At 37.2% G+C, this 23,917-nt stretch overlaps 1 long non-coding RNA gene across 6 annotated transcripts in view; it reads right to left on the bottom strand.

The window, feature by feature from the left end:
- Nucleotides 1–23,917, bottom strand: part of LOC145509733 (uncharacterized) — a 1,421,207-nt gene that overhangs the window by 875,350 nt on the left and 521,940 nt on the right. For 2 of the 6 annotated variants that reach the window (XR_014056370.1, XR_014056363.1), the window contains 2 exons: nt 13,560–13,612; nt 9,063–9,512 (listed from right to left, as the gene is read on the bottom strand). The exons of 3 other annotated variants lie outside the window; for them this stretch is intronic. This is a non-coding gene — a long non-coding RNA (uncharacterized LOC145509733). Of the gene's footprint in view, nt 1–9,062; nt 9,513–13,559; nt 13,613–23,917 lie in introns of those variants that run through there. One more of the 6 variants, XR_014056369.1, reaches the window with a different exon arrangement.

Here is a 23,917-nt window from a genome sequence, read left to right as displayed (position 1 = left end):
CTGCAACCAAAAAAAATAAATAAAACAGAATTTAACATCATAATGTAGGGTGACAGAACAAAGGAGATGGGGAGTCAATGATAACTATAACATTTCAACTCCAGGATTATTGAAAAAGTGAGGCTATTTGTAGACACAAGGGTTAGTGTGGTTTTCAAAAGAGAAACAGAAAAATTTAAGGAAAGGACCAAAAGTTTTTGAGTTTACATTTGCAGAATAGAAAAATACCAAAAGCACTTAACGAATATTGTTCCAAACAAGCTGCTGACAGAGAGAACATAAGTTCCTCTTAGAAATTTAATTATTTCATTTGTGCCATTTAAAACCTATTTTATTGAATTCATTTTAATTGATTATTAAGGACCACTTTAGGCACTGGGAGAATTTGGCTTAATTTTCTAGTTGTATAATGTGTAATAGTTCATTATTGTTAAGATAACACTAATATATTGAAGTAGGTTTTATATTGACAGCAGGATTAATTTGAAATTGATGTATTTAGGATGTTATAAAATACCATATATTTATTCTCTATCACAGAATATTGAATTATATATAGATGTGTTGCAAGCAAAGACCAATTCACAACTGCCTATCCAAAGTATGTTATTTTCTAACTACTATGGGTAAGAGTGATTTAAATTCCATTTCATATACAATTTTTGTTGCAGTCAAAATCCAGGCTTAAGAGTTAAAATCAGAAGGCTTCCAACAAATGGATCATTGTCCAAGGTCTGGTAAATGCACTCCCGGTGTAATAAATTGGTTTGCTGACCTTTTGTCTACTAACATAACACATGACATATTTGTAATTTATGGAAATCAATCCATAAAGAATTTTTAGTTTCATGTAATTATAGACCAGAGCAAGATCTAAATAAAGGTGAAGAAAAGGTCTTTAGGAAAGTAATGGTACACTGTTGATAAAAACTAAAAAGCAAAGTTCAAAGCACTGATCCATGCAATGCATCTTTAAATACTGGTAAAAGGCCAATAATTATAGTTAAAGTTAGTTACCAGCTGTGTTTTACGCGTACGTTTTAAGGCACCATTGAAACTGCAACCCTATACTCAAGAACGTAGGGGAAAAAATCACACAAGACTAAATCTATCACCTAGTTACAGATTTTAATAGTGCTTGGCAATTTCCATCTGCTTTTCTGAAAGGCTATCTTAATCAGGTAGTCACCAACTCATTTATACTATCTCTTCTGAACCGTCAGCCCAGCCTCCACCTGGTTGAATAGTGCCAGCTCTGCTATCAGCAGACCTCAGTTCAAAGCCTGGCCCTGTCACATAATAAAAGTGCCACAGTTTGTAAGTTACTCAAATTCTCGTGTACATTAAGATTTTGAGGTGTTTTGAGAATTAAATGAAGTAAGTTTTAAGTGTTTTGATTGGTACCTGATAAAACTGAGTTCTCAGTAAATGTTTCATGTTTCATTATCATTTTCATCATCACCACCATCACGTGACACCATTTATTTTAGAGAGTGGAAACATGTCAGTGTGTATCCCTTTTCTTTCTATTCTCCCATTGTTTCCCTTGCAGTTAACTTCCCTACACTACTGGTTCTATTACCCAAACTGTTAGGCAGTCTCTGGAAAGCCAGATTTTGTGTCTATAGTGTAGCAGAAAGAGACATGCTACACTTCTTCCAGTTCATAAGAAATGCCAACTCCTCTTCTACTTATGGACCATCATATATATTGTTCCTTATGTCTAGAAAATTTATCTTTGCTTGGCTAAATTTTATTCAAATCCATATATAAGCCATCACTTCAGTTCACTTCAATTCAGTCGATCAGTTGTGTCTGACTCTGTGTGACGCCATGGAGCAGCACGCCATGCCTCCCTGTCCATCACCAACTGCCGGAGCTTGCTCAAACTCATGTCCATCGAGTCGGTGATGCTGTCCAACCATTTCATCCTGTCATCCCTTCTTCCTCCTGCCTTCAATCTTTCCCAACATCAGGATCTTTTCCAATGAGTCAGTTCTTTGCATCAGGTGGCCAAAGTATTGGAGCCTGAGCTTCAGCCTCAATCCTTCAGTTGAATATTTAGGACTGACCTCCATTCGGTTTGACCCGTTTGATCTCCTTGAAGTCCAAGGGACTCTCAAAGGTTTTTTCAACAACACAGTTTTAAAAGCATCAATTCTTCTGCGCTGAGCTTTCTTTATGGTCCAACTCTCACAACCATACATGACTACTACGAAAACCATAGTTTTGACTAGATGGATCTTTGTCAGCAAAGTAATGTCTCTGCTTTTTAACATGCTGTCTAGGATGATCATAGCTTTTCTTCCAAGGAGCAAGTGTCTCTTAATTTCATGGCTTCAGTCACCATCTGCAGTGATTAGGGAGCCCAATAAAATCAAGTCTCTCACTGTTTCCATTGTTTCCCCATCTATTTGCCATGAAGTAATGGGACCAGATGCCATGATCTTGATTTTTTGAATATTGAATTTTAAGCCAATTTTTCACTCTCCTCTTTCACTTTCATCAAGAGGCTGTTTAGTTCTTCTTTGCTTTCTGCCATAAGGGTGGTGTCATCTGCATATCTAAGGTTACTGATATTTCTCTCGGCGATCTGGATTCCAGCTTGTGCTTCATCCAGCTCAACATTTCGCATGAGGTACTCTGCATATAAGTTAAATAAGCAGGGTGACAATATACAGCCTTGATGTACTCCTTTCCCAATTTGGAACCAGTCTGTTGTTCCATGTCCAGTTCTAACTGTTGCTTCTTGACCTGCATACAAGTTTCTCAGGAGGCAGGTAAGATGGTCTCATATTCCCATCTCTTGAAGAATTTTCAAGTTTCTTGTGATCCATACAATCAAAGACTTTAGCATAGTCAATGAAGTAGAAGTACATGTTTTTCTGGAACTCTCTTGCTTTTTTGATGATCCAACGGATGTTGGCAATTTGATCTCTGGTCCCTCTGCCTTTTCTAAATCCAGCTTGAACATCTGGAAGTTGGTTCATGTACTATTGAAGCCTCACTTGGAGAATTTTGAAGCATTACTTTGCTAGCGTGTGAGATGAGTGTAATTGTGTGATAGTTTGAGCATTCTTTGGCATTGCCTGTCTTTGAGATTGAAATGAAAACTGACTTTTTCCAGTCCTGTGGCCACTGTTGAGTTTTCCAAATTTGCTGGCATACTGAGTGCAGCACTTTAACATAATCATCTTTTAGGATTTGAAATAGCTCAACTGGAATTCCAACACCTCCACTAGTTTTGTTCATAGTGATTCTTCCTAAGGCCCACTTGACTTCACATCCAAGATGTCTGGCTCTGGGTGAGTGATCACACCATCACGGTTATCTTGATCATTAGATCTTTTGTATAGTTCTTCTGTATATTCTTGCCACCTCTTCTTAATATCTTCTGCTTCTGTTAGGTTCATACCATTTCTGTCCTTTATTGTGCCCATCTTTGCATGAAAAGTTCCTTTGGTATTCTGATTTTCTTGAAGCGATCTCTAGTTTTTCCCATTCTATTATTTTCCTCTATTTCTTTGCACTGGACATTGAGGAAGGCTTTCTTATCTCTCTTTGCTATTCTTTGGAACTCTGCACTCAAATGGGTATATCTTTCTTTTTCTCCTTTGCCTTTAACTTCTCTTCTTTTCTCAGTTATTTGTAAGGCCTCCTCAGACAACTATTTCACTTTTTTGCATTTCTTTTCCTTGGGGATGATCTTGATCACTGCCTCCTCTACAATGTCACGAACATCCGACCATAGTTCTTCAGGCACTCTGTCTATCAGATCTAATCTCTTGCATCTATTTGTCACTTTCACTGTATAATCATAAAGGATTTGATTTAGGTCATACCTGAATGGTCTAGTGGTTTTCTCTACTTACTTCAAGTTAAGTCTGAATTTGGCAATAAGGAGTTCATGAGCTGAGTAAAGCCAGCTCCCAGTCTTGTTTTTGCTCACTGTATAGAGCTTCTCCATCTTTGGCTGCAAAGAATATAATCAATCTGATTTGAGTATTGACCATGTGGTGATATCCATGTGTAGAGTCTTCTCTTGTGTTGTCAGAAGAGGGTGTTTGCTATGACCAGTGCGTTCTCTTGGCAAAACTCTGTTAGCCTTTGCCCTGCTTCATTTTGTACTCCAAGGCCAAACCTGCCTGTTACTCCAGGTATTTCTTGACTCCCTACTTTTCCATCCCAGTCCCCTATAATGAAAAGGACATCATTTTGAATGTTAGTTCTAGAAGGTCTTGTATGTCTTTATTGAACTGTTCAACTTCAGCTTCTTCAGCATTACCAGTTAGGGCATAGAGTTGGATTACTGTGATATTGAATGGTTTGTCTTGGAAATAAACAGAGACCATCCTGTCATTTTTGAGATCGCATCCAAGTACTGCATTTTGGACTCTTTTGTTGACTATGATGGCCACTCCATTTCTTCTAAGGGATTCTTGCCCACAGTTGTAGATATAATGATCATCTGAGTTAAATTCACCCATTCCAGTCCATTTTAGTTCAGTGATTCCTAAAACGTTGATGTTCACTCTTGCCATCTCCTGTTTGACCACTTCCAATTTGCCTTGATTCATGGACCTAACATTCCAGGTTCCTATGCAATGCTGTTCTTTACAGCATCAGAAATTACTTCTTTCACCGGTCACATCCACAACTGGGAGTTGTTTTTGCTTTGGCTTGTCTCCTCATTTTTTTCCGGAGTTATTTCTCCACTCTTCTCCAGTAGCATATTGGGCACCTACTGACCTGAAGACCTCATTTTTCCGTGTCATATCTTTTTGCTTTTTCATACTGCTATATCCCTAGCATGCAGCCTAATACCTAGCAAACAGTAGGTGTTTTTAGAGTGACTATTTTGCAGCATTGTTGTGAGTATTAATTGTTAAAATTCTTGCCACAGTTCAACATACCTTAGATACTCAGCCCTTCTCTCCTAATACCAGAATTTAGTATGTACTTAGGCACAAGTTATCCTCATTTTCTCAGAGTCATTCTCAGGAATCCTTCCTGTTACCAATTTGGCATCTATTTGCAAAATGCATTCCAACACATAATTCCTTTTACTCACTAACCATAACTTTAGCCTTTTTTGTCCTACTCAATAAAGTATGTGAAAATAGAAATAAATAAGAGCAATTCCATAATTAGGGATACTCTAATTTGTACAAAGTATTATATCTTAGCATGTTATGGATTGAATGTCTGTGTACCTTCCCCTCAAACTTAAAATACTGAAGCCTTAATCCCCAGTGTGTTAGTATTTGGAGGTAAGATCTTTGGGAGAGAGTGAGGTTTAGATGAGGCCCTGAGGATGGACCTCACAGAAAGAGGACAAGAGACCAGAGTTCTCTCTCTCCCCACCACATGAGGACACAGTGAGAAGGCAGCCATCTGCAAGATAGAAAGAGAGTTCCCACCAGGGAGTGAATATGCCAGTGCCTCGATTTAGACATCCATCCTCCAGAACTGTGAGAAATAAACATCTTCTTGTTTAAGCCTTCCAATCTAAAGTATTTTGTTACAGCAGTCTGAGCTAATACAGGATGTATTAGATGCTGCTGCTGCTGCTGCTAAGTCGCTTCAGTCGTGTCCGACTCTGTGCAACCCCGTAGACGGCAGCCCACTAGGCTCTGCCGTCCCTGGGATTCTCCAGGCAAGAATACTGGAGTGGGTTGCCATTTCCTTCTCCAGTGCATGAAAGGGAAAAGTGAAAGTGAAGTCGCTCAGTCGTGTCCGACTCTTAGCGACCCCACGGACTGTGGCCCACCAGGCTCCTCCATTCATAGGATTTTCTAGGCAAGAGTACTGGAGTGGGGTGCCATTGCCTTCTCCATGTATTAGATAGGCTAGCTTAAAACAAAACAAACAAAAAAAATTCTCACTCTGACTATATGAAATCAAATTACCTCCATCCCAGGTAATCTTTATTGAGACTTGAATTGATGGAACAGGCACCATCTACATTTCTGATCATTGTTGTTAACCAAAAGAACTCTGAAGGGTCCCATGTTGGCATTAAATGATCCAGCCCAAAAGTGACACTGTCATTTTCACTCACAAACTATTGAACAGAAATAGTCACATGACCCCATTCATTCAATCACAAGGGAGTCCAAATTTCAATATTTTAAGTACTATAGTAAATATAAATATTATCTGAAAAAATGATATGTCAATATTGTTATGATCCTGAAAATGCTCTAAATTTTTCCCTTTCTCCCTGTACTTCTCAATCAAAACTAACTGTGAATATCAAAATTTTCTGAGCAAAATCTCAAATAAAATCAGGGAGGTAGAATAAAGGAAGGAAGGAGGGAGGGAGAGAAGGAAAGAAGGAGGGAGAATAAAGATAAAAGAATTACAGAAAGAAGGAGAGAGATGGAAGGAAGGGTAGAGAAAATGAGAGAAAGAAAACTGCAAGGAAGGAAGGAAGGCAGGTGGACAGGAAAGGAAGAAAAGAGGAAGAAATACTAAGCCAGGAACATAGCCTCATGAAATAACCAATGTTCCTACCTAGATTTTAGGATGACTGGTTCTCAAGAAAATTATCAGAGACATCCAAATTTAATGATGCCATGATATTTAGGATTGCTTCTAAGGAAATTAGAGCTCCATGTTCTTTCTAAGATTATATCTTGGCAATGACACACTCAAACTGGATAGTTTCAGATGGTTTAATAAAGGAACTATTAACAAACATGTAGGCAGATTTGGGAGGAAATAAACAGTAGTGCAGAATCCTGGGGCCTGCAATAGTAAAATCATTTAACTCCCCTAGGCATGAATGGACAAGAAGAGGGAAGAGCTAACCACAATGAGATGTCACCTCACACCTGTCAGAATGACTGTCATCAAAAAGTCTGCAAATAACAAATGTTTGCAAGGATATGGAGAAAAGGGAACCCTCATACAATGTAGGTAGGAATGTGAAGTCATACACCCACTGTAGAAAGGATAACTGAAGTTCTTCAAAAAACTAAAAATAGAGCTACCATATGATCCAGTAATTCCACTCATGGGTATATACCCAGAAAAAAATGAAAACACTAATTTGAAAGGATACACGCACCCCAATTTTCATAGCAGCACTATTTATAAGAGCTAAGACATGGAAGCAACCCAAGTTCCCATAAACAGGCAACTAGATTAAAAATATATACCTACAATGGAATATTACTCAGCCAGAAAAAGGATGAAATACTGACATTTGCAGCAACATGGATGGACCTAGAGAATGTTACACTTAGTCAAATAAATTAGACAAATAAAGACAAATACTGTATGATGTCACTCATATGTGAAATCTAAAAAATAATACAACTGAATGTATATACAAAACAGAAACAGCCCCACAGATATGGAAAACAAACTTGTGGTTATCAAAGGGGAAAGGGAAGGAGGGAGCAATAAATTAAAGGTATGAGATTTACAGTTTCAAATTACAATATGTAAAATAGATATACAACAAGGATATATTGTATAGCACAGGAAATTATGCCCTTTATCTGATAATCACCTATAATGCACTCTAATCTACAAAAATACTGAATCACTATGCAATATACCTGAAACTAACATTGCATTTTTAAATCAACTATCCTGTATTTTAATTTAAAAAAAGAGGAGCGGACATATAAACAGACCTGGAATGAATAGCATAGAGGGACGCCCTTTTATGAAAGCCATGACCTTTAACTAAGGACTGCTGCAAATTCCAGTGATGCAGCAAGAAGGAATCAGGAAGAACATCTTTATCCTCATCCCACAAACCAATAGCCAGCTGATAATTCTACTCTCTAATCTATAGCCAGAATACAAGGGAGTCTGCTGAGACAGTCCATGTAGCTCAACTTGATAGAAAAAAATATATGGGGTGGGAAAATGGTAGAAAGTAGAACAAGAGGAGCACCCAAGTGCCCCTCAGCTTGTAAATCTTAGTTGTACCTCAATTATCAAAAAATAGAGTACTCCCTTCACCTGCTGTTCAATTCTCAAAGCTCTTTGTCAAGCATTCATTTGGTGTGAAAACTTGATGCTACATCGGTCTTCAAAACATTTTTTTGAGAACAACATGCTTCCTTTCAGGAATCATCAACCTTGATTTTTACAGCATTGCCTCTTGAGACAAACCTCAGTTTTCTAGGTTGATTTGAGACGACGATGTTGCGATCTTTAGTGATAGGGAGTGATGTTTTGCCAATACTACTACTAAAGAAAGGCAAACGTTCCATTGATTCCTTCTCTTTGCCACTAACAGAGGAAAAGAAGTTTGTCAACATTCAACAGAAAAGCTGGATCTGTGCAGATTTGGCCTGCTGATTGGGGCTAGTAGGCTTAAAGGCATAAGCCAAGCTAAGGAGCCTAGTCAGTCAAAACCTAACTCAATACAAATAGGGTTAACAGTGGTTGGAAGGGATTTAGTGCCAGGATATTACTTTAGAAATGGGTAAATTTCAAAGAATCTCTGCACATATTCACATACCTTAGCCCCTTTCTTAATAAAAAGTAGTTGCCAATGCTGGGGGCAGTTAGCTGAAGTCGTTTGAGTGAAAGACAAGTCCTTCAAATTGTTGAAAGAAAAGATAGAAAATTTTAAGACTAAGTGGTATTAACCTTAATTTCTCATATACCCAGTTGCCTTCCATGTTGCTAGTTCGAACCCACATTTGTTAATCAAGAAATAGATGCATACAGATCTGGCACATGCTCAGAGCATACCAATTAGGAAGAATGGTATGCTGATAAGCCCATGTGGAAGTATACAAAGATGCCATCATTTTGCTTTTCTAAGAAGACAGAAAATGCTTAGCATTTTAGGATAGCTGAAAAAGAAATGTGGAGAACAAAAATTTACGCATGTATGTCAATACATAGCACAAATTTTGAGCCTTAGGTACATATTAGAATCACCAGGAAAGGTTTTTAAATACCCATATCCTGGCTTATCCTCCACAGATTTTGAAATAAATGGTCAAATGTAGGATCAGGCACCGGTATTTTAAAAATATTTCCAGGTGATGCTAAAGACATTCAAGTTTGCAAACCTTTACACACAGGCATGGGATTCTGTCAAGTTTATTAGAACTTTCTTTAGGTATTTGTTAGGAAGGCAAAGAAAATGGCAGGACTATTCAGTAAGCAAGAGTTCATGTCAAGACTTCAAAAAATCTTTTAAGGAGGGGAATGCTAAGGAATTTTCACAGCAATTTGTAGAAGCAATAAGATGATGTTTAAGAGCATGAACTTTGGAATTAGAAAAACTCGACTTTGAATTTTATCTCTGTGATGCGCTAGCTCTGTAATTTGAGAAAATGTCCACATCTGTAAAAATTGATATAATTATATCTACCTTGTGGAGTGTCTGTGAGGTTGTGTGTGTTAAATGTGAGTCAATTATGTAAATCACTATCATATAGATTTTGCTCAGTAATTGACATATTCTTCTCATATTCAACCATACTTCAAGCCCAGTTCCTGTACACAGATACCTCTGCAATCCTGATAGCCACCTAAAAGCAAAAACAAAAAAATCCTAAAATAAGCAAAGTTTATCAATAGAACTAAGATGTATAATTTGTGGTATGAACAGAAAATTACAGCTGAAATCAAGCTATCATTTTCATGATGCAGTCATTTATTCAAAAGCAAGTTTAGTCATCAGCTTACATATTCCTAAAATATACCACTTTGGTCTAGACTGAATTGTATATGGAGAAAAGATATTAAAATATTTCATTTCAATCCTGAAGTGCTAAAATAAGCCCATTGTAAAAGAAATTCAAGAGAAATATAAACCGCATAATGTAGCAAAAGATCATCCCTGATCTGATTTTCACTTGAGTAGTAGTTGAAAAAACACTAAAGGACAACTTTTTCCAAAGAAAAACAATCATGTTATAACCCTCCTTCCACAAATTAAATCCAAGGAAGCTGGGTCACAATTTATTAAAACTGAGCCATAAGGAGATGGTTGCACAGAACTTAAGCTTTGCACATTGAACAAAGCATTTTTGTTATGTCAATAAAAGATCTCCTTGGCCATCGACTTTCAAAGTTACAACCAGAGTGGGAGGCACCTTACCCATTTCTCCAGCCTCTAAAAATACTTCCTTTCAGAACAGTCTGTCTGTAAGACAGATCTGTTTGCTTCGGCTACCCCCTGCTCTATGCCTCACGTGGGAGTACTTGCAAATAGAGCGCCTGGAGGGATCAACACAGTTTTCTAAAGCAAACATAACACAAGTGCTATTCATGGGTTACACACTCCACAGCTGTAAAACGGAATGTGTAGGAGCAGCCCCTAATGGCATTCAAATCATGTACTAACAGTTCTCAAGTGTCAGGTGTTTTTCATTTTCTACTAGGGGAAGAGATATTCACGTGCTGATTTCCTACACTGAACAGCTTTGTAACCCCTGCAGAGTGAAGGCGCACTGTGTTTCTGAGTCTCTATTATGTCAGATGAATGCCACAGTTAGAGGCCAGAAAGGACATGTGATCCCAGTTTAGATTCTTTTTTCTTCCAGCCATCTCTCAGCATTTCATCTGCATGAATTTTGTGTGTATGCATGGAAGAAAACTCATAGAGCATGTATCAATGTTAAATTTCACATGAAAGACTAAGGCCACATATTTTTCTATCTGGGTATAATTTAATACTTCTGTACACACTTTGATCTTATTGAAGGTTTGAATTTTCAAAATGGCCTCTTGCGGTGCCCCAGTTGGCTGCCTGTCAAACCCAAGCATCAAGCTCACTCTAAATAGTATGGGTTCTCATTGGAACAATGAGGTTCACATTATACATGCTGAGGGAATTAGGATATATTTTATTTATTTAAATCTTTTTTTTTTTAACTTTAAATGTGACTTGGTCATAGACTACAACAGAGAATATTACAACCTATTTTCAGAACACTAAAAGGCACACTTATTATAAATGTATCAATAATTTCAACTTAGAGTGAAAGAGTATGTGTGAAACTAGTGTTGGATATTCACCATTATAATATAATCTAAATATTTGGGATTCTGTGAAATCTAAAACATATTTTACCAAACACTTTTCCCATCACACTTCAAGTTGTGTATTTCAAAGCTATTCAGCCCATTTATTCCAAATTCATTTATATTAACCTTATCAGGGCAGTGCTTTGTAAACTAAAAATCTTGACATGCCAGAAGACTTATGGTCTCTTTAAAGCCATTTATCGTAATTTCAAAAAGGGACTGGAACTCTAGGTTAAAAACGTTTCCTTCCATGTTGAATTTTAAACATCTCCTTTAAGAAATGGACAAAGTTATTCGTTGTCTGAACATAACATGTGGGTACATGTGTACCACTTTGTATTCGATTAAACACATATGAAAGAAAGAAAGAAAGCATATCACAGGATTTTGGAAAATGGCTGAATCGAGCACATGAGAAGTAGTTACACAGAGGTGCTGTGTTCACAATTTTAGTTAAAAATTATGTATTTAGCTGGCAATAAGAACATGCTTTCCAGGGTAAATTAAACCTTGTGTGGTGATTTTTTTTTCTTTTCTGTAACCAATGTCATTGTCTTTTGCTCCTTCTTCTCTAAGCCCCAGCAAGCTGGGTCCTTGAGGAATAGCCTGGAGATACATGTACCAAAAAAACCAACAACTCTGCAAATGATAGTGCATAATACTAGCTGCAGTCCAAGAGACTGTAAAATCTAAACTGGAGGAAAAAATAATGTGCAATCTTGTTTGGCTGTCTTCATACATCTAAGATCTATATTCTTGGTTGTGAAGAGAGAAATAGTGAATTTGGTGGGGACTGACATAGAATACACCTGACATTTTAATAACAACATGGACCTCAGTGAAGAGACATCCGGAGGGGTCTTCTTCAGCGTTCTGTCCCCATTCCAGGCCCGCTCACTACTGGCCCTCAGGAATGTAGAGGACACATGATATAGTAGAATCTCCTAGTCCTTCCCCCTTTGGCTAGTGAACTAGCTTCCCAGAACTATTTCTTCATATTTAAGGATAATTAAGATACTTACTTATATTTGCCACAAGGTTGTAAAAATTGGCATGGTATATGCAGTGTACTAAAAAAGGAGGAATTTGGACACAGAGACAGAGAGATGATATGAAAAAAATACAAGAAGGCAGTTATCTATAGGCCAAGGAGAGAGGCCTGGGACAGATTCTTCTCATACACTCCTTGGAAGGAACCAACCTGGCCAACATCTTGTTTTAAACATTTAGCATCTAAAACCGTAAGACAGTAAACTCCTACTTTTTAAATCATCCAGTCTGTGGTACTTTGTTGTGGCAACCCTAGCAAACTAATACAGCTCTTCTCCTTTTAGGCTCAGAAACCACATTTTTCAGAATCTTTATGTATTCAGACTCAGAGATGCTGACTCACGTTTTAAAGAAGCAATACAAGAGACTGATATATAAAGCCAAAATGATAAATCACAAATTACACTAATAACTAAAACTGCTGATGATATCACACACTTCTGTTTTCTGGCCAACACATTTTCTTTGAGGATTCACACCACTTGGAAAGCCTAATCACAATCACTGAATTGTACAGTGAGCATGAACACATAGCAAATGAAATAAGAAACAGGATACTGGAGTTTAAGGCGTCAAATTACACACTCACTGCATGTACTCAAATGACATGTTTGCTGGTGGGAAAAATCAAGTGAAGTCTTTGGAGCACATTATCTTTGCCTTTACCCAGTGTTACAAAGAGTGAATAGCTGTCAATATAGGAAGCACTGTTTGGCTTTCCACCTAACATTTATTTTTCCTTTTCTCTTTCCTAATTTTGTTCGGGGGTCTGGGCCCTGCCCCACAGCAGGATGGTAGCCGTGCCACCTCCCTCTTCAGTGATAGATTCAATAATCCAATCTGAAGTCAATCCACACATGGGCCTTCCTAGGTTCCCTGGGAAACTGATCTTTCAAGTTCAGACTCCTGTTTCTTACTATTAAAAGCATCCTAATTGCTAAAAGAAAATCTTTTTCCTACGCTTCCTAGAATACTTTTAATTAATACTTTCTTTCTTTGGTTTGCTAACATCACCAGCCTTTATTAGGTTAGGAGACCCTTCATTTTATGGTGACTTTGCTCATCTTTTATCTCCTGTGTTCTGTGCGGATTTAGAGTTGCAATCCCACAAGGAAAATAGCTATGTGGGAAGAATAGTGCTGGGAATTCAAGGCAGGAAAGTCACTGCACACATGGATTAAGTATTCTAAGGAAGACATGTGAAAATATGTAAACTCATAAAACCAGATCGTAGATTGTAATCTATGGTATGGAGAAAATAAGCAGGGTGCTGGTATAAAGAATAAGGATAGATACTTTCTAGGGAGAGTGGTCACAAAAGCCTCTTGGATTAAGTTTAAGCTAAAACCTTAAGTTTATAGGAATCACTTCAGTGTGGCCCCCAGGTGCCACTCTCAGAACTTGCACATTTTCCTGTGCATTATTTACATAATTTGGAGGATATGTGTCATTATTTTAGACTATTATTTAGATACATATCTGGATTATGAACTCACCTATTCATTTCAGTATTGGACTTCCCTGATAGCTCACCCGGTAAAGAAGCTGCCTGCAATACAGGAGACAGCAGTTAGATTCCTGGGTTGGGAAGATCCACTGGAGAAGGGAACAGCTACACACTGCAGTATTCTGGCCTGGAGAATTCCATGGACTGTATAGTCCATGGGGGTCGCAAAGAGTCAGACACGACTGAACGACTTTCACTTCACTTCATTCATTTCAATGTTTGAGGAATTCCTTTTCTTAAGAAATTGGCAGCGGCTGCCACCCATATTGAATACAAAATTTTAGAAATCCACCTTCTCAACGTCCTGTGCAGTTCTGACAAGTGCCGCAGGATCCAGGCATGAGAGGCACACACTTAGGCCTGGAAGCGAGAGCAACTTCTCTCAGGTAGTGGAACCTGCTGCAGTGGCCCTATAATGAGGTATTAAGTGAAGCATCCAGTCCTGTTTCAAAGAAGTGGTTTATACAGCAAGGATTTCTATGGTGTCCAGGGCACTATTTCCAGCTATTTAACATTCATTCTAGTTCTTCAATCCCATCAAGATTTATTTGAATTCCACAATATCGTTTTAGAGGACTTCTTTTCTATTTAAAAGTTGGATTCTATTGCTTGCTGTTAAGAGCCCTGACTGATACTTATGTCTTATGTCACATAGCTTAGGATACTCATGTCAATTTCACAAGAGCACTGCTTGAACTGGATTTTTTAAATATTGTTTATCAAGTCATCATACTGTCTAATATACTCTAGCTGTTTAATGCGTATGGAATAAAAACATTCTTTGGATTTTAGTTTCCCTTTCAACAAGAGGGATAAAATATAAAATATGCTGATTGCATATTCTTTATCTTATAAATATAGCTTTAATGACTTCAGGTGTATCTCACAGAGTTAAGCAGAATTATCTTCAAATAAGCCTTCTTTTCTTCTTTCCTAAAATCACATTTGGCAATGCATGTTGGTCTCCTTGGAGAAAACTATTGATATGTGAGTGTCTGAGTAAGAAATCTCTCTTCATTCTTTAGTTCCCAGTATGGAAAATTTTGAGCCACTATTTTATATTATCTGATGATAGATATGTACCATTCCTTCTTTCTTTAGCTTAGGTGGAAGAAAGCTGCAAACGGTGCCAAGAGAATAGTAACCCACAGTATAGAAAGCTCAAAAAATAGCATTTTTGACTTAAGAGTTCAGAATCTACCTTTTAATTTAGAATCATTAATGATTTAAGCTATATAACACTAACATGGCTTCTTCAAAGAGATAGGATCTCTAGGTAACAAGTGCCCATTTGAGGGGACAACACATGCAAGCACCTGATATACATACATTTTCTCAGTTCTCACTACAGTCATCTATTTATATTTGACTACTGAATAAACGGGCTTCCCAGGTGGTGCTAGTGGTAAAGAACTTGCCTGCCAATGCAGGAGACATAAGAGATGTGGGTTCAATCCCTGGGTCTGGAAGATCCCCTGGAGGAGGAAAGGGCAATCCACTCCAGTATTCTTGCCTGGAAAATCCCATGGACAGAGGAGCCTGGAGGGCTGTAGTCCATAGGATCACAAAGAGTTGGACATGACTGAAGCAACTTAGCATGCGTGCACTGAATAAACCAGAGTTTCAGAAAAGCTGAGGATCTAGCCTAAAGTTACAGAAGGTTGTTGCTCAAGGATTTGAAAATGAATCCATCTTAATCCATTCTCCTCTACCACACAATCTCCTTAGGTCATAAGTAGGTAAAACTGGCCTTCCTTTCACTAAAGTCCTTTCCTTCATAGATATGAAAATAAAGCTAAGAAGACTAGAACCCTACCTCTCTCTTACAATGATGCAATATATATGGAAGAGAAAATAATAGTTTACTTGAACATGACTACTGTTTTTGTCATTTTAGTGATCAAATTAATTACATATATTCACAGCTGCTATTCCTATTTAGTTGTTTTTTAGCACCTAGCACAGTCTTCAATCATAAGTTCCTGATAAAAAAATAATTGAGTACTATAATCCACTAAAGTACAAACAATATTACTTTACAATCCTTAGACTAAACAATTGTGAAAAATAAATATTAGAATTATGTACAAAATAAAATTAATTATTAGCCAAATGTGGCAGAAGAGGCTTGGATATTTGAAGTCAATTGAGAAGTAAACAAAAGCAAGTTACATATTATATTTAATGTTATCGGGTGATATTAACAGAAACTAAAATTTTAACATAGGAAGTAAAAATTTACACTAATTTAGAGACCAAATCTCAGGATTAATTGATTATATCAGAATGTAATTTATCCATGTCTAAAAGGATTTGGAAAACCTGGAGAGTCCAGAGAAGGAAACCAGAACGATTAAATATTGAAAACATTCAGAGGAGATGAAGTTGGCTCTACAGGGAAAGTCAACTATGCAATGGCTTAATGAGTAACTTCAGTCACAGAATCTTTATTAAGTGGCAGGCGCTAGTCTCTTCAAAGCACCTGACTTGAACAGCAGGAAGTGAGACCTTGGCTAACGACAAAGGAAACCCCTCTTCACAGAGGTTTCCCTCATGACTTTTGCCAGACAGTCCCCCCAAAAGTCATCATTTCTACTGCCATAGATCACTTTGCCTATTATTAAATTTCATATAACTAGAACTACACACATCAAGCCTATCATGAATTGTGATTTTCTCTTCTGGAGTATCCTATTCTACAACACAGAGTTCCAAACAGAGCATTTATAGTACGAGGAAGAACTGAATACAGCTGGAGTTCCAGTCAAACGCCTGAAAACAGGGTACCATGCAGACCCCAAGAGCTCATTGTGTCATGATCTGCAGGATGATGACCACTCTTGGTTCTAAGCACCTGATAGCAAAATCAGAACATGGGCTTCACAGCCTCACTGCAGGGTTCAAGTTCCACCTCTTTTTCTCTGTAGCTGTGTGACGCTGGGCAAATATCTCTTCTCTTTGCCCCTCTAGTTCCTCTCTTTACCCTTCTCCCTGTCCTCTTCTCCCTGAGAAACTGACCTTTTTGCAAGTGGTGTGCTCAGACCTGGCATTGGGTTCAGCCAGTGGAGACCTCAGGAGGACTGCAGGTTATAGGAAGACAGTCGAGTCAGGGTGTTTCTTCTCCTTCTACATCCCCTCCCTAAATACAGTACTAAAATAGGTACTGTTTTAGCTGACTGTCTCTACTGAAATCATGAAGTCATTTTCAAGATGCCTTCTCTGCCTGTTCCTTTGTTTTGTAATAGCTTCTCCTCAGTTATTTCAGTCCCAGGCTACTGCCTTATCCTTGGTAATGCCCCAACACTCCTTTCTCATCTTTGTAACTATTTTGCATTTAAAATAAAAAGAAAAAGAAAAATGAATGACAACAAGACGAAATAGTTTGAGCTATTAACAAATTATTCCAATTTGAGTGTGTTATCTGTGTCTAATTTCTTCACATGAAAAGTTTTCAATTCCTATTTTACTCTATGAACATGAAATGTACACATGGTGCTTAAATCAGTATTGGTGGGAAGTAAGTATTCAATGAGTGTTAGTCCTTTAGGTGGAGGAAGACTGGAGAATGTGCCGTTGGCTTCAACTTGGTTCCCATTTCAAAGCAACGGTTCTTACCCATCTGATGCCATCACTCAGGCAGAGCTGCTCTGGAAATAGTTTCTTTTGATAGGGTAAGAGAGGGAGAGACTCCTCTCCCCAATACCCTGCTCAGTTATAGCTACCTAAGGCCAGTGTAGACCCTATCTTCACTCTTAAGTACAATGAGTTCTTCCAAAGATACTCACTGTGTTGGCATAACTGAGGCCAAGAAGCCCTCCAGCATCAGCTATATGATGTGTCTTTAAACACCTGTGTCAAGTCCAGCTAGTCACACTGACTCCAGACTGTTAGCAAACCATTCATTTACCATGGCTGGCATAACAAAGTGCCACAGACTGGGGGACGTAAACAGTAGAAATTGGTGCCTTATATTTATACAATAAAGGGACCACTCAAATTACTCTTCTTGGTACTGAGAGGTCCTCTGAGGCTGTCTGTGGTTGTATGTAAAAATGGAATTGACAAACTAGCAAGTCATATACACATACATATATTTCCTTCAACAGTTAGAACTGTACATGAAACAATGGACTGGTTCCAAATTGGGAAAGGAATATGTCAAGGCTGTATATTGTCACCCTGCTTACTTAACTTATATATAGCGTACATCATGGGAAATGCCAGGCTGGATGAAGCACAAGCTAGAATCAAGATTGTCAGGAGAAATATCAATAACCTCAGATATGCAGATGATACCACCCTAATGGGACAAAGCGAAGAAGAACTAAAGGTGAAGAGGAGAGTGAAAAAGCTGGCTTAAAACTCAACATTCTAAAAAGTAAGATCATGGCATCTGATCCCATCACTTCATGGCAAATAGATGGGGAAACAACGGAAACAGTGACAGACTTGATTTTCTTGGGCTCCAAACTCACTTCAGATGGTGACTCCAGCCATGAAATTAAGACACTTACTTCTTGGAAGAAAAACTATGACCAAGCAAGACAGTGTATTAAAAAGCAGAGACATTACTCTGCCAGCAAATGTCCATATAGTCAAAGCTATGGTTTCTTCGGTAGTCATGTATGGATGTGAGAGATGGACCATAAAGAAGGCTGAGTGCCAAAGAACTGATGCTTTTGAACTGTGGTGTTGGAGAAGACTCTTGAGAGTCCCTTGGACTGCAAAGAGATCAAACCAGTCACTCCTAAAGGAAATCAATCCTGAATCTTCATTGGAAGGACTGATGCTGAAGCTGAAGCTCCAACACTTTGGCCACCTGATGCAAAAAGCTGACTCACTGGAAAAGATCCTGATGGTGGAAAAGATTGAGGTAGGAGGAAAAGAGGACGACAGAGGATGAGATGGTTGGATGACATCACCAACTCAATGGACATGAGTTTGAGCAAGCTCCGGGAGATGGTGAAGGACAGGGATGCTTGGCATGCCGCAGTCCAACGGGTCTCAAAGAGTCAGGCACGACTGAGCGACTGAACAACAATTTCCTTCAACAATCCCCTCACTCCACTACAAAGATCAATTAAATATTGAAGCTAGCTACAAACTGGGGAATCACCACCCCCATCAACTGTTGTCAAATGTAATAAAAATTCATTCATCTTTGACTGTTAACTATTGATATGCCTAGAAGCAGGAACCTGAACCGCTTGAGAAGACTTTGTTGTCAAATTATGTCAAGGAGCCTGGAGGAATTTAAAATAAGTCCAACTCTAATCCTTAGGATGACATAGAGCCAGGTACGACTGTAGTAATCATGTGGCAAAAATGCTTATGCCTGCTAATGAGATGACAGTAGCTATGTTGAGCAAACTGTCATGGTGAAAGCATCCCTGCCTGGCTCCTATGCCCTTGGGCACTTTTCCAGTCAACAGGTAAACAGCAGCAGCTGAGCAGGACAGGCTTTAGAGATGGAATTCATAAGCATAAAATCTCTCTTAGACTATTACTTCTACTCATTGAAATATTAATCCTGACAAACATATTAAAGGGGGAAATTCTAGTCTATAATGAAATAACATTAAAAAATAAGGAACAGACTTTGTTGCCACATAAGGACTCCATTACAATAGTCAAGAGAAAAAAATAATGCTCGTGTCACCCCTTTCTTGTAGTGGTTTTGTAACTTACAAAGCTTGGGCTGAGAACTTAAACATATTGCATATTAAATCTTGCTAAACATTAGGAATAATGTAATGGAAACAGAAGGCTGTATTTTATATCTGCAATTTCCTTTCATAGGATACTGTAATCATTTTAGGGAGAAAGGGTAGAATAATCCTATAATGAAACTTACTTATTACATCATTTTATTTTCATAACAACCTTGTTCTCATTGCATTTTACACAAATGAGAACTAAATAAAATGCTAGTTAAAATATATATTTGCTTTAATATATAAACAAATGAAACATTCAATTCAATGAAGTAGGATGGAGCATTAACCTTTAGGGAGCAAGGGTTGCTGACTAAGGATTGATGGAGTGATTCTATGTTTTATCAAATCACTTAAGTCAAAATGGAGTGTAAGTTAATTGGCTATTTCAAAGCACTGTAAAGACAGTTTCATGGTTTAAAAAGCATCCATTTCCATTACCATCAATGCGATAAGTGTAAAACCATTTTACACTATTTCTACATGCTTTTATTGTATAGAAAGGAAAATGCATTATATTATGTTAAGGTGCATGGATTTTTTTCACCATTTCTTCTTTGTGAAAACTTATAACTTATGGTAAATATTCCCCCCCAAATAGCTTTAATGAATCAAATAAAATAATGCTGCTTTACTTTAATAATAGGGAAAATTTATATGAAAAATACAAAATGCCAAAATTGCACTTGTGCATATACAAGAAAAACATAAAGAAAAATCATTTAACATATGTAAGAGAGAAGGCAAAGTGATTTCTTTTATTACCATAATTTTTAGAATTCATCAAATAAGTAATATCAATAAGAAAAGAAAAGGTACAGCACAAAAGGTTCTCTTTCCCACACTTAGCTCCGAGATACTCGGGCTTTCTCACTACAGTCAACTATCTCACGAGCTGTTTTATGTTTATAAATATATATATGTACATATATAAACATGTGTATGTGTATTTTTCCAAGTTAAAAGATAATAAGCAGTCTTTTATACTTTTATCTTTTTACTAAAAAATATATCTAGGGGATTATTCTAGGGTAGCGTGAACATATATGCATGCAGGCACACATAGACACACATCATTTTTAATATTAATACCTGCATAATATCCCCTCTGGGAGCGTACCACTATTTAGCCGCCTTTTGGTGACAGGCATTTAAATTGTTTTCAGTGTCTTCTTCTTATAAACAGTTACTGCGATAAGTCCAAGTAACTATGTCAAACCCATATGTAGAAATAAGTTCAGTCTTAGATGTAGAATTGCAGAATCAATAGTTTATGGGCATTAGTTATTTTTACAAAAATTAAAAATCTCTATGCTGCTGAGGGCATTTGGGGGCACATATGAACAATTTACTGCCTGGTTAGGTTGCACCAGTTTATACTCCTTCCAACAGAGAACGAGAAGACCAGTCTGTACTCTGTTCGCCAAAGCTGTGCAGCTGCTGTGCATTTATTCAGGGATACAGAGCACCTGCTCCTCCAGGTGCTGGAGCTATTTAAAAAAAAAATGACAGGGATAATGTCCCTGATACTCTGGAGTTTATGCATGCCTCATATTATGTGAAAAAAGTCAACAATTTCATTGATAAAATATTTTAGGTAGTAAAAAGTAAAACAAAATTAAAGTAGACAAGAGGGTCGAGTGTGGGTTGGGAGAACTTAGTTTCTCCTCTCTCTTAGGAGGGTGGTTAAGGGAGGCATTTGGAGAAGGTGACAATGGAGGAGAGGCCAAGTGAGACGAGGAGACAGAAAGACTCAGAAAGGGCCAGCTGAAAGAGGGAAAACAAGTAGAAAGGTCTGGAAGTTCCTTGCTGGATGTGTTCAGTGGGGAGCAGGAACACTAGCCAGTCTAGAGTAGAGGAGGGGAGCAAAGGGCAGAAATTTCACAGCTAATTAGGACTTCAAATAAATTCAAAGATAAGCAGCTGTCTTAAACTATATTTCCATTCCATTTATATAAATCTAATTCTTTAGACAAGCATCCTGATTTTGTTTTTCCTATGATATCACTGTTACCATTTTTGATAGATGGTCTTGCCAGGGGTGAGAAGGAATACATAATCATTTTTATCTGAGCATAGAGAGACAATTTAAAAGCATTGCTCCTATTATAATTAATGAGAATTAAAGATCTAAATAGCCCTGACTAAAGTACAGACAGTATCCCTGTATTTCTGAACTCAATATGACATATATATGTACATATATATACCTGTACTGACCACATAATTATGATAAACAATCTCATTATAATACAAGGAAAACTGGGGTGCTGCCTTTATTTTTAGCAACTCTCTCTCCAATTTCAAGTTAAAAAAAGGTCTTGCTTCAACTAAATTATTAACGTTATAATAATCTGTCATTAGAATCAATACCTGCTTTATTATTCATAGCGCATAGAGAGCTAAAATGGACCTTCTCTGAAATAAATTTAGTGCCTTGTCACAATACAATATGATTTTATAATATTGCTAATGTGCACAAAGCATTCAAATATAGAATATTGACATGTCAGAGATTTATGACAAATGTGAGGAGAAGATGCATCTATGTTAAGCTTTCATGTCACTTGACTGAGGTAAAAAAAATCAATACTATTCATAATGTATCTTTCACCCACAGTCTTAAATGAAAAACCTTATAAGCATGGAGTGATTTTGTTTATTTTTCATCTTGGCTATGCAAATACTCTAGAATTGAGGTTAATAGAGAAAATTAATGAAAACTAATTAGTAGGAAAGTGCGCTAATTACGTTTTGAGGATATACAATGACTTAGGACCAGGGAGCTAGATATATACTCATATGCTTTCCTTATTTTTATCTTTACCTTTATCTGAAGGTATGTTTAATGTTTGTGAAATGGAAGATGTGCAATGCTGTAGGCAACAGTCACACTTCTCTACTCAACTTTGACTTTTATGGATTTTTACAACATGCAAAATATCCAGCAAATGCATTTTTATTTTATTTACTGTTTCCTAATTCTTTCAACACAACATGGTTTTTAGGTATATACTGAGAACAGTGTTCAATTCCTGTAATTCTTTTCATTCCTAAAGATTAGCGTAGACCAAATGTTGGTATTCTATTACCCTTGTCAGTGAGTAGTTGAGAACAGGCAAGTCACTTAGTCCTGGTCAAATATAGATATATAAGGAGAAACTTCTTTGGGGTTTTTGCAAAAAGAATCTTTCTTTTTAAAAAGAAGACTCAGAATTCTTTCTTCCCTGAATTTTATCTAGAGATTCAGGAACTTCTAGAGTTATCTTGAAACCCTGGGGGAACTGAGCCCAGCTGACTTGGAAAGGATACAGTGCTGAGAGATGAAATAACTCCATTATTCTGTGAAATTGTCTTTAGATAAGTCTGGAGACTACCTTATCTTTGGGTTTAAGACAAATATCCAATTTTAAGCCATTTTGAGATGCAATTTTATATTGCAGCCAAAAAGTATCCTAACTGATGCTATCCATCAGTCATGATTAGAAATTAATTGAAGATTATTTTTCATAGTTTCATTTATTCTTTGATGCAAAGAAACTGTAGTCGGCAACTGTATTATCATGGAATTAAAATGGCTAATGAATCTAATCATAAATAACTGAGCCCATTTTAGCTCAGAGAAATGACAGAAGTCCTGTTTTATAAACTTGATCTATAGTTAAATATTTTTATGAAGAGTCTTTATCTCTGAAAGGTTTTTAAGCATTACAATAATTTCATAAAACTCTTTCATTAATAGGTTGATCCATACATACATTCAATGTATGTATTCAATTCCACAATAGTTATCCATATATACGTTCTATAAACATTTACTCAGTGAATAATGAGAGAGGTAAACACATAAAATTGCGACAAGCAAGTACTAGAAATTATACCCAAGATATTCTGATACCTTGAGAGAAAGGCACTACCTAATTTAGCATGGATGAAGATGAAACATCAGGGTTTCCTGGATATAGTTCTGCCTGAGCTGAATCTTGAACAATGATTAGAGCTTGCCAGATGAAAGGAGGAGATGATATGAGGATATAAGGAAAAGAAAACCAAATAGATCAATAAAGATAGAAAGGTATACATGTGAGAATTATGAGTCCAGGGAGTGAGACAAGAAGTGAAAATAGACAAGGCTGAAGATAACAACAGAATATAGTGGTTAAAAGCAAAGATTTTAGAATCACAGTGTTTTGAATGTCGATCCTTCATTCAAGCAATAATTGCCAAGTTTCAAACATATATCCATTTCTGTGACAGACAGTCATGATACAGTAAAAATCTTTGTCATCATGAAGCATACATTCTAGAGAATGAGTAACAAAAAAAAAAAAAGGAGACAAGCAGAAATGTTGGGGAGGGGGAAGGACTGTCAGTATAAAGGGTATTATTAAGGAAACAAAGGGCTGAGGTAGAAATTAATAACAAATATCTATTTAAATAGGATGGTCATGGTGGATCTCCCTGAGAAGATGCCAGGCTGAACTTAAAAACTGAAAAGGACTCAGCTTTATCAGGAATAAAAGAGTGTTTCCAGTCATCTCAGAAGAACTGCCATGTCTATGACACAGTCATAAACATTTCTCTCTCCACAAAAGCAAAACCATTTTCCAAAAGGAATAGTAATCATGTCCTT

This window comes from Giraffa tippelskirchi, chromosome 6 (assembly GCF_054371585.1).
Source record: "Giraffa tippelskirchi isolate mGirTip1 chromosome 6, T2T-mGirTip1v1.2.pri, whole genome shotgun sequence".
NCBI lineage: Eukaryota > Metazoa > Chordata > Mammalia > Artiodactyla > Giraffidae > Giraffa > Giraffa tippelskirchi.
The sequence above is the reverse complement of the archived record's forward strand: the minus strand, read 5'-3'. Positions and strand labels throughout refer to the sequence as shown.